Source organism: Ascidia mentula, chromosome 5 (genome assembly GCF_947561715.1).
Source record: "Ascidia mentula chromosome 5, kaAscMent1.1, whole genome shotgun sequence".
NCBI classification, from domain to species: domain Eukaryota; kingdom Metazoa; phylum Chordata; class Ascidiacea; order Phlebobranchia; family Ascidiidae; genus Ascidia; species Ascidia mentula.
In genome coordinates, this window is record NC_138570.1 from 21,357,095 (window position 1) to 21,370,610 (window position 13,516).

Consider the following 13,516-nt stretch of genomic DNA (forward strand, 5'->3'; position numbering starts at 1 on the left):
GTGCTTTAGTTGATACTGGTGCAAGTGTCTCTTTGATTAGCCAAAAGTGTTTAGAGACGTTGAACAATGATCGCCTCAAAATCTCCCCGCTGGGCCAAAACGAACGTTTTTCTGGAATTAACGGTAGTTTGGTTTCAGTTATTGGGAAAATCACTGTAAATGTTAAACTGGGAGGGCTAGATGTTCCCACGTGTTTATATGTCGCGTCGGGCGTCGCTCACCACTTAATTTTGGGTTTGGATTTTCTGCAGAAGAACCGCTGCAGTGTGTGTTACGACCAAAATTTGTTGACAGCGGGCCGTGCTAAGGTGCCATTACTCTCGTCGTCTTTCGTACAACGTACCAGAGATATTTGTGTGACCGATGCCACAGAAGTCTCTCCAATGTCGGAGGTGTGGGCCACATGTCGTTACCACCTTGACGTCAGCGGAGAAGACATACCTGACTTTGAAGTATATATTGCGCGAAGACCGGGGTTTACAGAAAAGATTGGACTCTGTACAGCGAACTGTGTTTCAACTGTGCGGAAAAATGAGGTAAACATACGTATAGCCAATTTTACCGAAGACCCAATCCTAGTACCATCAGCAACTAGGGTTGCTGTCGCGATTCCAGTACACGCTTTTGGCAACGTTGCATGTCCATTATCGGAATGGTGTGTTGTTGTTGAAGATAGCAGTGTGCAACCTACAGAGGAAGTTTGCAATATCTCCTATGCACAGACACCGACCAATGAAGAAAGTTGGGAATGCATTCACCAAGGCGTGAGTATCGGAGATGGGTTGTCAGCAACCCAGAGGGAGAATGTTTTAAAACTTGTTCGTCGCCATCAAAAAGCATTTTCGACATGTAACTTTGACATAGGCCGGACTGATCTTGTTCGACATTCGATCGACACCGGGGATGCGGCACCAATCCGTCAACATCCTCGAAGAATGTCCATCCATCATAAAACGGAGGTTGAGAAGATCATCAACGAAATGCGAAGCCAAGGACTCGTGAGACCTTCAACCTCGCCATGGTCAAGTTCGATTGTTCTGGTGAAAAAGAAGTCTGGTGAGTTACGATTTTGCGTCGACTATCGACAAGTAAACGAAGCAACCAAAAAAAACAGTTACCCTATTCCCCGGGTTGATGATAGCCTGGATGAAATGTCTGGGTCACGTTTCTTTTCCACACTTAATCTAAAATCTGGCTACTGGCAGATCCCCATGGACGAACAATCAAGGGAGAAGACAGCATTTGCCAGTCACATGGGTTTGTTTGAATTCACCATGATGCCTATGGGATTATGCAACTCAGCGGCAAGCTTCCAACACCTAATGCGTATTGTGCTGCAGGGTATAGAGTGGCAAGGAACACTCGCATACTTAGACGATGTGATTGTTTATGGTAGAAATTTCAACGAACACATGTAGCGTCTTGAAGATGTTCTTTCACGCCTAGAGTCGGCTGGACTTACACTAAAGCCCACGAAGTGCGACCTGTTCAAAGATGAAGTGCGATTCCTTGGCCACATAGTGTCAAAACATGGAATATGATGCGACCCCGATAAGGTACGATCAGTTAAAGATTGGCCAGTACCAAAATCTCTAAAACAGGTGCGTCAATTTGTGGGTCTTACATCGTATTACAGAAAGTTTGTTAAAGATTACGCTCGTATTGCCTCCCCCTTGCACAAATTGACAGAAAAGGGACGTCGCTTTGTCTGGACGGACAGTTGCCAGCAGGCGTTCGCCAGACTGAAAAGAATTCTGACAACAGCTCCAGTCCTACAGTATCCCGACTTTAGCCGACCCTTCGTGTTGGACACCGATGCCTCGGACACAGCCGTAGGTTGTGTTCTCGGTCAGGAAATTGACGGTAAGGAGCATGTGATCGCTTACAGCAGTAGATCATTGAGCAAAGCTGAAAAGCATTATTCCACAACTCGCCGTCATAATTGCGACTAAGTTGTATCGCAGTTATTTGCTCGGATCGAAATTTTTGTTGCGCACAGACCATTCATCCCTTCGCTGGCTGTGGAGATCCGGGGAACTCTATGGACAATGTGCTCGATGGGTTGAACACCTGGCTAGTTACAATTTTGATCTTCAACACCGGCCCGGAAAGAAGCACACAAACGCAGACGCGCTTAGCCGGAGACAACCGGAAGATGACGGATTCCCTTACACAGTTCGTGAGGATGAATCATTGGAAGAGGTACTTGCACTTGATTTAAAGGCGGAGTACGGGTATGAGTCCACCCATGTAGCAGAAGCGCAGTATGGGGACTTAAGTTTGCGTCCTGTAGTAAAATGGGTGCAACAGGGTATAAGGCCGTCTTTTCGCCACGTCAAACGCCTGTCGGCAGAGACAAAACACTTATGGAGCCTTTTCGAGCGGCTCTCATGTCACGGTGGGGTGCTATTCATTACAGACCCTGGTGCGGTGCCAGGTTTAAACGATGTTCAGAAAGTGTTGGTACCCTTTGCCATGCGCAGCGAAGTGCTGTCCGCGTGCCACGACCAGGTACACGGCGGGGGACACTTGGGAATGGCTAAAACCCTGAGCAAACTGTCACAGCGTTTTTACTGGCTGAAATGGAGAGAAGAGACCGAGGCTTATTGCCGTAAATGCGAACACTGTCAACGAAACAAGAAACCAACCACTACCACCCGAGCACCGTTAGTGCCATCACAAGAAATGCGACCGATGCAACGCGTTGAGATTGATGTGCTTGGTCCACTTCCGTTAACCAGGACAGGATACCAGTATATCCTAGTCGCTTGTGATTTATTCACAAAATATGTCAGAGCGTGGCCTATGCGGCATCAAACCGCACATGAAACAGCGAGCATTTTGTTTCACAGGTGGCTAACGGTACATGGGGTACCTGAGGTAATTCACTCCGATCAAGGGGGGAATTTCGAAAGCAAATTATTTGCAGAACTGGTGAGGTTGATGGGTTGTAAAAAGATCCGAACGACGCCATATCACCCCGCGAGCAATGGGGGAGTCATACGCAACAACCGCACCATCATAACAATGCTCCGCAATTACGTCCAACGCGATAATAAACAATGGGATGAAGCACTGTCGGCAGTGGTGGCTTCGTACAACGCAAGCCGGCATGAAACCACGGGGGTATCCCCTCACTTTATACTTACAGGACACGAACTGCGCCTACCCGCCGATCTCATTTCTCCAGATCACAAAGTGGCAACGACTCCGCTGGTTTATTTGGATGGGCTACGAGCTCGGTTGCGGCTGGCTGAGGAAGTAGCCAGAGAAACCCTGACGACCCAACGAGTTCACATGCAAGAACAATACAATGGACGACGGCATGGAGACGAAATCAAGAAAGGCGACATCGTTCTGCTGGAGAATCCGGTGGTTCCGCCTGGCGAGTGCCGAAAATTCATCAGACCATACAAAGGCCCTTTTAAAGTTATTGAGCAACACGGTATGGTGAATTACCTTATTGAAGGAGAGGATGGCAAACAGCAGCAAGTACATTTCAACCGCTTGAAAAAGGCAAACATGCCTTACCATAAAAAAGAACGCCGAAACACGCAGCCGGATGAGCTCGGGCTGCACGACACAGACAATTTTGTTATCTACACACCACAAAGCGAAACACGCACGGACGCACCCACTGCGCAGGATACAGGTTTGCCTACGCGGCCATTTATGGACGTGGGTCAAGGTTTGGGCGCCGACATAAATAATGCTGCGGCGACAATGAATGATAGCCGGCCACAGCGAAATCGGCGACAAACCAAATTTTATCAAGCGTCCTAACGGAGTAGGACAATTTTTAACGTGGGGGGTGTAAACGTCTTTGTTCGTTTTGTTTTTCACACGCTTTATTTCTTTTTGTATTTTCACTTCACCTTCACTTTAACTCACATGTTTTTCTTTGTTTACTTTTCACACTCACCTTTATAATATATTTGTAATTATTTTGCAATTTACTCGGTTTAATATGCCCGAGTGATCAAGCTTGCGTGGCAAACGCGGGCAGAAATGATTGGTCAAGCGCTGGCGAGAGAAATAATGAGCGAAAAGCCAGACAGTTCTCTGGTGGTGGCGTGTGGTAAACACTGTTTTTGGTGGGAGATATTATGTGGTAATTGCTGATGAACGCTAGTCGTAGTGGAATGTGTATTTTGTGCCAGTCTTAGAACAAACGTTGTTTTATTCGCGCTTTTATTGTTTTATTCTTTTTATACCTATTAGCGTTTTTCTATTGTATTACAAAAATAGCCACCTTGGTCGTGTGACTCAAGGCCTCTGCGATAGGCCGTTAGTGCAGAGTAGCCTATAGGCCCAAGACAAGCTAATTTCGGTCACAGAGGCCGTACCCGATGTCGCTTGTCGTAATTTTGCTTTTGATTTTTCTAGATTTCGAGATCTTTAGCTCTGAAACTCGATAAATAAGACCAGGACAAGGGACGACGTCCATCACGGAATTGTCGTCTTCAACCGTCTTCCCATAACTCCGCTGGGCTGAATCCGGAAACTAACTTTGTAGCACGGTAAGAAAGTAACGCCAAATGGGGGCCTTCGGCTTTGCTTAGTAGACATTTTACCGTCAATGGAGAAGCGGAGAGGGCTGACGGTAAAATGTCTACCGTCTTAGTTGACATTTTACCGTCAGTCCTCTCCGCTTCTCCATTGCTTCGTGGATAGTGGGCTGCTGGTCGGGTGAATGAAGCCACATTCGTTGGCGAAATAGTAAAAATACAGGAATTGTATTGCGGGCTGTTATCCGACGTCACCATATGTGGAATTCGATGGCGGGAAAAACATATAGACTTAAAGTGACTGATAATGTCCGATGAGCTCGTGCTATGAGCAGGAAGGGACAACTCAATAAACCTCGAGAAGTAATCTATGACCAATAGATATATTTTACCTTGGAAATGCAGCAAATGTGTTCCTACTTTTTCCCATGGTCTACTAGACAGAAGAGAAGGATGGACATAAGGATCTGGATAAATACCATTTTCATGAATGATACGACTTAAGAAACTGATTAGTTTCTGCATTTCACGTTACTCCAGCCTGCTGTAGGCGCGACAAGACTCCCATCAAACGCTCGTCGTTCTCGTCCATGTGCGCAAAACTCTCTGAAGTGAGTCCAACATTTGTGTCATTTTCTTTGAAAATGCGTTTGAACAGAACAGATATACCGAAAGGTAATGTATTAAAACAGAACCTTTTTTGAGAGTAGAATTTGCCAAAATTCCGAATTAGCGTCCAATTTAGAAAAATATTTAGAACCGGATAGGCGAGCAAGTGTTGCATCTACAGTAGGTAGCATCAGTCGTTCACGACAAACATGTTTATTTAGGTGAGTGTAGTCTTCACATATTTCTTAGTTTGTTTTTCTTTGGGACAACAACCATGCCGACGCACCAATCAGTTGGTTAAAGTAAACGAGAAATAACTCCAATTTCTTCCATTCTTTTTAGTTCCGTTGTTATGTTATCATGTAAGGGAAGTGGCACTCAGCGACGTGAAGTGAGATGGTTTTGCTGAATTCATGAGTTTTATATCACAAGTGGGTGCCAATTTTCCAAATCCCGAATAAAATCTTGGTGTATAAATAAAATCTCACTCCAGGTCGGCATAAGAATGCGATGTGCGACGTAGTTCCACCTGCTGCCTTTTCACAATCCCAGTGTTTCTGCATGTGTTGACTGCTTTATTAAAAGTTAGATTAGGATCTAGTTGCAATCGCTCAGACAAACTTTTGTCAAGCAACCCAACCACAATACGATCTCTCTTATTATTATTCTTTTAGTTCGCCATTATTGCAGCTTAGGGCTAGTGAAAATAGTGAAGTTATAAATTCATCAATAAATTCCCCAGGTCTTTGCGCACGTGCATTAAACTGGCATCGTTCATAAATTACATGCTTACGAAAATCGAAGTATTCATCAAACTTTCGTTTTACAATGTCGTACGTTTTAATTTTCTTCATCAGAAATACCAAAAGAGTGCAGAATATCATCGACCTTATCGCCGATAAGGTATATTAGTGTATCAGTTTACTTTTTACTTTATTCGTCAGGCAATTTAGATGCTGATCTGTTGCTTTCAAACCTGCGAATCGATGTTCTCCAGCATTCCAGCTTGTTGAAATCAAAGCATTCCGGCGGTGATATCTGGAAAGCCATACTCTTCTTTCTCTTAAATAGTGGACCATATGAAAATAGGGTGAAAAACCATATGAAAATAGGGTGTAGTTGTTGAATACTATCTATTCTTTCAGTTTCAAATCATTTCAGACGAAATTTTTGGCTAAACCCAACCACAAAAGCCCACAAACACGTTAGTTTGCATTTGCATATGTTTGCCCCTGCATTTTGCGTGCCGGGAGGGTGGTGGACAGCATACCTCAATACTGAAACTAACATCAGTCATAGGATTGTCTTAATATTTATTTTTGTCCTTGACACTGGCATGCTTTTATCTGACTATCACATCTATACCATTGCAGAATATGTTTAGTACGTCTCAACGTTGCACCTATGTCTTGTGCGTAAATATAAGCCTATAATGGCCAAATATATTCACTACGATGACATAGTTAGCACTTATTTCAACCTTACCATCATTGTGTGTTTGTTTCTTGTTGTATGTGCAATAAAATGTTTTAACGAGGAAAAGGTGCTACAGAAGGGAAACACATTCATATTCAGGCAAACCTATTGTCGAGGAATACGTCATTATCTTGATTAGTGATTTTCTCCAACAAGTACAGAATGTAACAAACTACGCACTGGGCAAGTGACCGAATGTATTCAGGCCCACAAACGGAGTTTTGATTTAATCGATTCCTGCCAATTGACGAAAGCAACCATCAATGAAGTTTAAAGCAGATTCAGAATATCAAGCATACGGACACCTCCTGAACAACCTTGGTATGGTTTGCGAGCAAAATGCGATCTGGAAGCAATCGAAGCTTTTCGTGTAGTTGAAGACTTCAAAGCAAAGACGAGAGAGGGAAAAGTCAACCTAAAACAATGTGAGAATAAACAAAGCAAATTTGGTCAAACAGTGGCTCTGTTACCCATATAAATTGAGTTGATCCAGCTAGTTTAAAAGCTGGTTTTTCTCTATGTTCACTAGCTGCAGTAATGAATTATCCATCTGGTGAACGTTAAATTCACCCAGGACAAATAAAAGTATGTTTACTTTTCGCAAATGTCTTCCGCACAGGATCTATAGTTCCCAATACAAAGAATTGGTCCTGAAAACTGTGCATTTTAAATTTTAGCAGCTGAATAATTGATCTATTTTTCAAACAATTTGCCGTTTTGAGTCTAATCTAGTTGGAGGAATCACATTGTAGATGAGAATTAACATGCATTGGGACTTAATGTTGCTGCTGCTCTTTTTTGGATTTCTTCCAATCGGAAGATTTGATGGCGTGGAGGAAAAAGGTAAAAACGTTCTTTGAGATAATTTTGTTTTTGACGAGGATTTACAGTAATATGCGAAAATATTGTCTGTGTGCAAGTTGCAAATGTCTCTGCTCCATATAAATTAAAAAATATACGTATTTAGTAAAATGTAGCACTTCACAACACAAAGTTGTTGCCATATATCATTAAACAAACAAGTCAATTTACTTTCTACGGAATACGGAAATGTTCCAGTCGTAATTCTTAAACGATGAACTTATGGGGTAAGTAACAAGATATTTATGTTTTCCAGAGTTTGCTTGCAAAAACGGCAAAGTTATTTCGGCTGAGAATTTTTGCGACGGATTTAACGACTGCGATGATCAAGAAGATGAGTCGAGTGAAAGGAAAAGCAAACTTCAAATCAGGTGCAAATTTTTGGTGATTTTCAATCTCACTCCAATTCTACGTACGCAAAAAAGTTTGTTCATGATACTGAAAACAATTAAAATAACTTGGCATAACTTCCAGTTTGCGGTTAAATGATCCGTAAGCAGATCAGTGCGAAATATTTGTTGATATATCACACTATTGATAAGATACGCCATAAACAAACTGCATTCTTTCTTACGCTGTATCGAGTTGTTAGTTTACATACTTGTATGATATCGTCAGTTTCTGTGTATAAATTGTATTGTTAGTTTCTATGTTTATATCACATCGTTGTCATTTCCCTTGTGGATAAAATATTTAGAAAACTCAAATATAACCCATTTAACAATTTCAAGGAAATTTTCACATGTTTGCATTTAATAACTTTGGTTGTCAGGTCTCTGGGAGAAAGCCATCCTGCTCAATCCACCGAGATTATATTTGCAACGAAACGGTCACGTGTCACGGTTTGACACCTTGTGACCTCAGTTGTCCGAGTCATAACAAATGTGAGAACAGCAACACGTGAGTTCCACGTGCAACTTTATGCGATGGTGATTCGTGCAACGGTTGCCCTGAAGATGACGAATGGGTAAACGGTGGTGGCTTTTTCTGCTGGAGAAGTGGAAAATATTGTCATCTTCCACAACAGCTATTGTGGGACGAGGTTAATGATTGCGACAACGGAGCGGATCTGTGTTTTCCCACAACGATTCAAGGTAGAGTGACTTTATATTGCAAAAATAGTTCAAGAAATATATATTACAAAAGCAAAAGAGGAGACGTACGTGTTGCCGTTTTGTTAAAATAATGTTGATGCATGGGCGATCTACTGCACAAATACGTTACACTTGTAATCAACCAAGCACGATCGTTACAACACGCATTATGTGATCGATTATTTTGCCGCACCAGCAGGTTTCGAATATGGGCAAAATCCCGATCAGTTGTTTTATTCGGTGTATATGGGACAAACGCCTTTATCGGTTGGATAATTGCCCGCTCAACAGTCGCCGATAAACTTGGTAACTCTGCATTTAATTCTTTGGCGCCCTCAGGCGGTTTGTTCCTTCTAGCATCGAATTTAAATTGACAAAAATTGACTAAAATCGTATTGACTAAATTTGGGACGGAAACATGTTGTTCCATGAAGCACCTGACCTCTGACATCACTTGTTTTACGATTTGTTTTGTCAAGACTCGCAATAGAGAAGCAGAACGCGCTGGTTTAACCATGCCACGCATAAACCAAGGAAATTCCCATCGACCATCTGTGAGGTGGTTTGAGTATTTACCGAGCTGAGCGCTCTCAAATTGTTGACGTCACAGCTGACGACAAATTTTATGTAAGCAAAGTCACCTAAAGTTTAACATTACACAGAAACAACTTAAACACATAAACATCGACATCGTTGGTCCTCTTCCACTTTGTCGAGGTCAAAGGTATTAACTGTGGTCGACCGCTTCACCCGATGGCCGGAAGCGATACCAATCGATGACGCCACCACCATCACTTGTGCACGTGCTTTCGTTTTTCATTGGGTTGCGAAGTTCGGCATTCCCAGTCACGTATCGTCAGATCGTGGCCCTCAGTTCACGTCCGAACTGTGGACTACCATTGGTCAACTGCTCGGTATCTGTCTTCACCGCACGACAGCTTTTCATCCACAAGCGAACGGCTTGGTGGAGCGATTTCATCGCCATTTAAAGAGCGCGTTGATGGCGCGTCTAACTGACTCCAATTGGTTGGACGAGTTACCGTGGGTGTTACTTGGTGTTCGTACCGCACCCAAAGATGACCTGCAGGCCTCTTCCGCGGAGCTTGTTTGACCGTTCCTGGTGATTTTATCGCCCCTGCAGGCGACTCCACCGTCAAGTTTTTGCCGTCATTGCGGGACACCTTGCAACAAATTTTGCCGCAGCCGATGTCACGTCACGCCAACCTTCGGCGGTCCGTCCCTTCCTCGTTGAGGACCAGCCCATATGTGTTCGTTCGTCGCGACGTTCATAGACCTCCGCTGACCAGACCATACGATGGCCCGTACAAGGTGTTGCTAGCGTCGGACAAAACTTTCGCTTTGGACATTGGAGGTCGCTCACAAACGATTTCGATCGACCGCCTTAAGCCGGCTCACGTCGACATTTCGGTACCAGTTCCAGTTGCCGTACCCCTAGCGAGAGACAGACCACGGCGCAATGTACGACCACCGCAACGCTATTCAGCGTGACACTTGCACGCTTCTGGAGGCAGGTCCTGTGGCGACCGAACTGCAGTGTTCGCCTGTGCATTGAAGCGTGCTATTGCCTTTTTCCCGTGTCGCGATGGCGCCTTATATACATGTGTTTTGTGTTGCTCGCCCCTTTCCAACTCTCGCAATAAAGCATCAACCGCTTTAACCCTTCCTTTAAATACAACTTGATTTCTGAACTTTCAAGCCTGTAGCTGCATGACAACCCTTTATCCATAAATTGACAAAAAGAATTAGATTGCAAATAATTAGTCATAAATGATGAAGCTGTGTCCTTTCTAATTTCATCAGCAACCTGCTGTAAAGTATGTCTACCACAATCAGGTTCATCGCATTTTTGCAAGGTGGCTAATTACGTTTTTGTCCCCCAGCAAGGAAAACATTTTCAATAAATTGCTACTACTCAGGTAAACAACACTAACAGCATTCGTAGAACCAGTTCTTGTCACCAACACACCTGCGCAGTTACAACGTCAGCAAAATCGAAATCTTTCGGGCCGAGCATACTACGCCTTAACTCCGTCAGACAACCCCCTAGACCAGGGGTTCTTAACCTGGGGTCCATGAACCCCCAAGGGGTCCTAGAAGATGCATTAAGGGGTCCATGAAACGAAATACAATTATTTAAAAAATCCACGTATTTCCTCTGTCCATAAGGTTTCGCTTTCCGCGAACTTTAATTTTTCGACATTTGCAATGTTTTTCCGGCAAAGGGGTCCATAGCTTTTCAAAGAATGTTTTAGGGGTTCGTGATCCAAAGAAGGTTAAGAAACACTGCCCTAGACCGACCGACCGATCAGCAGTTGAGGCGCAGCAAAGCGCCTCGTTTTTTTATGTCATTTCCGTTTTTCGGGCTTCGGGCCGAGTACTGCGCCTGAAAAGTGGCCATGGAACTTAGTAATTGTTTTCTTTACCGACAATATCTTTACAAAGCTGTGCGGTAAACATAAAAGCAACGTCTGTACTGTTGCAGAAAAGCTGGAAAAAACATGTAGCATCTTTACCTAACAATCTTTATTTTTTGTTGCAACCCTGGAAATTTAAAATTTTACTCTCTGTTCTACAGGTAATACAACATTACTACACCTCAATTGACGATTTCAGTAACAGCTGACCTCGGGTTTCACATAATTATACCAACACCAACTTCCTATATTGCAGCATTCAACTAAGTTTCGTAAGGCCGGGTCCACACTCACGCTTTGCGCCTGCGGATTCTTTGTTTGTTTCATTGCCGCGGGCGTATACGCCGGCGTGCGGGCGTACGCTCAGGACAAAGCTTGGAAGCGTGAGCTGTCGCCCACAAGAGGTCGCGGGCTTTCGAGCGCTCGGCGTATTACGCTCGCGACTTGCCGCTGAGCGTATACGCCGGCGAAATCATTTTGATTTAGCTCACGCCCGCAAGCTTTGGAATTAGGTTGTGGGTCGAAGGTATAGGTGTTGTTAGTGGAAGTTTGATGTGGTCTAGAGTATTTTTTGAGTTTAATTACTTTCGAAAATTAATCACAAACTGTTTTTTTGAAAAACTTTAATTAACAAGACATTTTACCTTTGAAACCAAAATAGAAATTTGTTAAATCATGTTAGCTTTATAAAGTTGTAAGAACAGTTTTAGTTGAATTAACGCTTCAAAAGAACATGTCTAGTATTATGTAGAAGGGCAAAATCAACTTATCAAGATAATTTACACGTTGATTATACCATGGCATGTTTATATCTTCCAGGTTCCAGCTTTTGCATAGTTTAGGTATTTCCATTTAGCTAGTGAAAAAGCTGTTTAAATAGAAAATGTAAATTGTGCTCTTGCTGGCCAATTCACCTAAAAACCAAACAGCTTTTTGTTGTACAATAAACTAATTGATATTTAGACATGATTTCAATATCTTTTGGAGCAGTATTTCATGTGGTTTTATTTGAAATGCTTTGAGCAAGCCTCCTTTCTATTTTAAAGTGAAGTATCTTTCATTGGAATATGAACATGCATCCACTAACAATCAACATGTTTAAGAAAATGTTGCTGGTTTTGATCATACCATAATAAAGGTTGCTCATGTTTTCAAAATGTTGAATTGTTATATTTGGTATAGTTATCTTTTGCATCATCTACTGTTTAGCTTTAAAAATTGCATGTGATGTGATGCTTTAATTAAGTGATACATACATTGGTTTCATGATACTGTATATTTGTCTAAAATATGTGCTCTTATTTCTTTGCGAGGTTTTCTTCAATGTTACCTATACATTTTTCTGTGTTTATTCAGCACTCGTTGCCAAAACTCAGCAGCATTGTTCAGAAAAATTTAAAAAGGAACCCAATAAATTCAACAACATGAAAGAATACCAGTTCACCATGAGAACTACTCCAGTGATTAAAGTACTAATAAACATAATGATCATAATATCCGCCATTGATTTCAAACCAGTAACTTCTCATTTCATTTCTCGTATTACTTGTTCATTTGTGTTTTAGTCAATTCCACAAAATAAAAAGGTTTCATTTGGTGTTATTGTTCCATTGTAGATGCAGGCAAAAGTTTTTAAACAGGGCCTTGTGAATGTGGTAATTGCATGAGTTGTGCAAAACCAGCCAAACATACTTCAGTTGTTCTTGGTAATGGTTTGGACTAATGCAATACTTTTTGCCTTTTAGCACTTTCTCATCATTAACACCAGCATTCACCACGGCCGTAATGTCTTCGGTAATAAACAGCACATTTCTCACGTTTTTGAAAGCCATACAAAACAAAGCACCAAGTGTGATAACTGACAGCGAAAATTCGCCGAGCGTGAGTGAGGACGCCGATTTTTTCTTTCCGCCAGCGCGCGAGCTCGCCAGCCCAAAGTTTCTCTCTCTGTGTGGAAGCCAATGCGCCAGCGCGTGAGCGCGCGGGCGTACGCTACGCTCTCGACAGTTTCTGTGTGGACCCGGCCTAAACAAATATTTTTCTTGTCTTCGAAATTTCATGCTTGGACATATTTTGAACTTGTTTGTGATAAAGTATGGTGGCCCATCGCTATCACACACATTTTAACAAAAAAATATCAAATGCGTATTTTGTTTTGCATTATGACTCTATTTTTAATTACGTTTTTAAAAGCGATAATAAATTGAAATGGAAAACGCATTTTTAAAATTAACTTCGTTTTAAAACAGATTTCAAACTTGACTTTGAAATGTATTTTGAATAGAACTTTCAAATAAATTTTTAATATCACTTTCAATTTTATTTTGGAAATCAATTTTACATTTCATTTTCAATTTTATTTTAAAAATAGTTTTAAAATCTATTTCGAAAACCATTTTCATTTTCATTTTCATTTTCATTTTCATTTTCATTTTGAATTTCATTTTCATTTGAAATATGCGATTTTTTAAATCCCCACGTAGCCCAGCGCTATCAATCCCATACACATACAATAGCCATTGGCCCAGCGCTA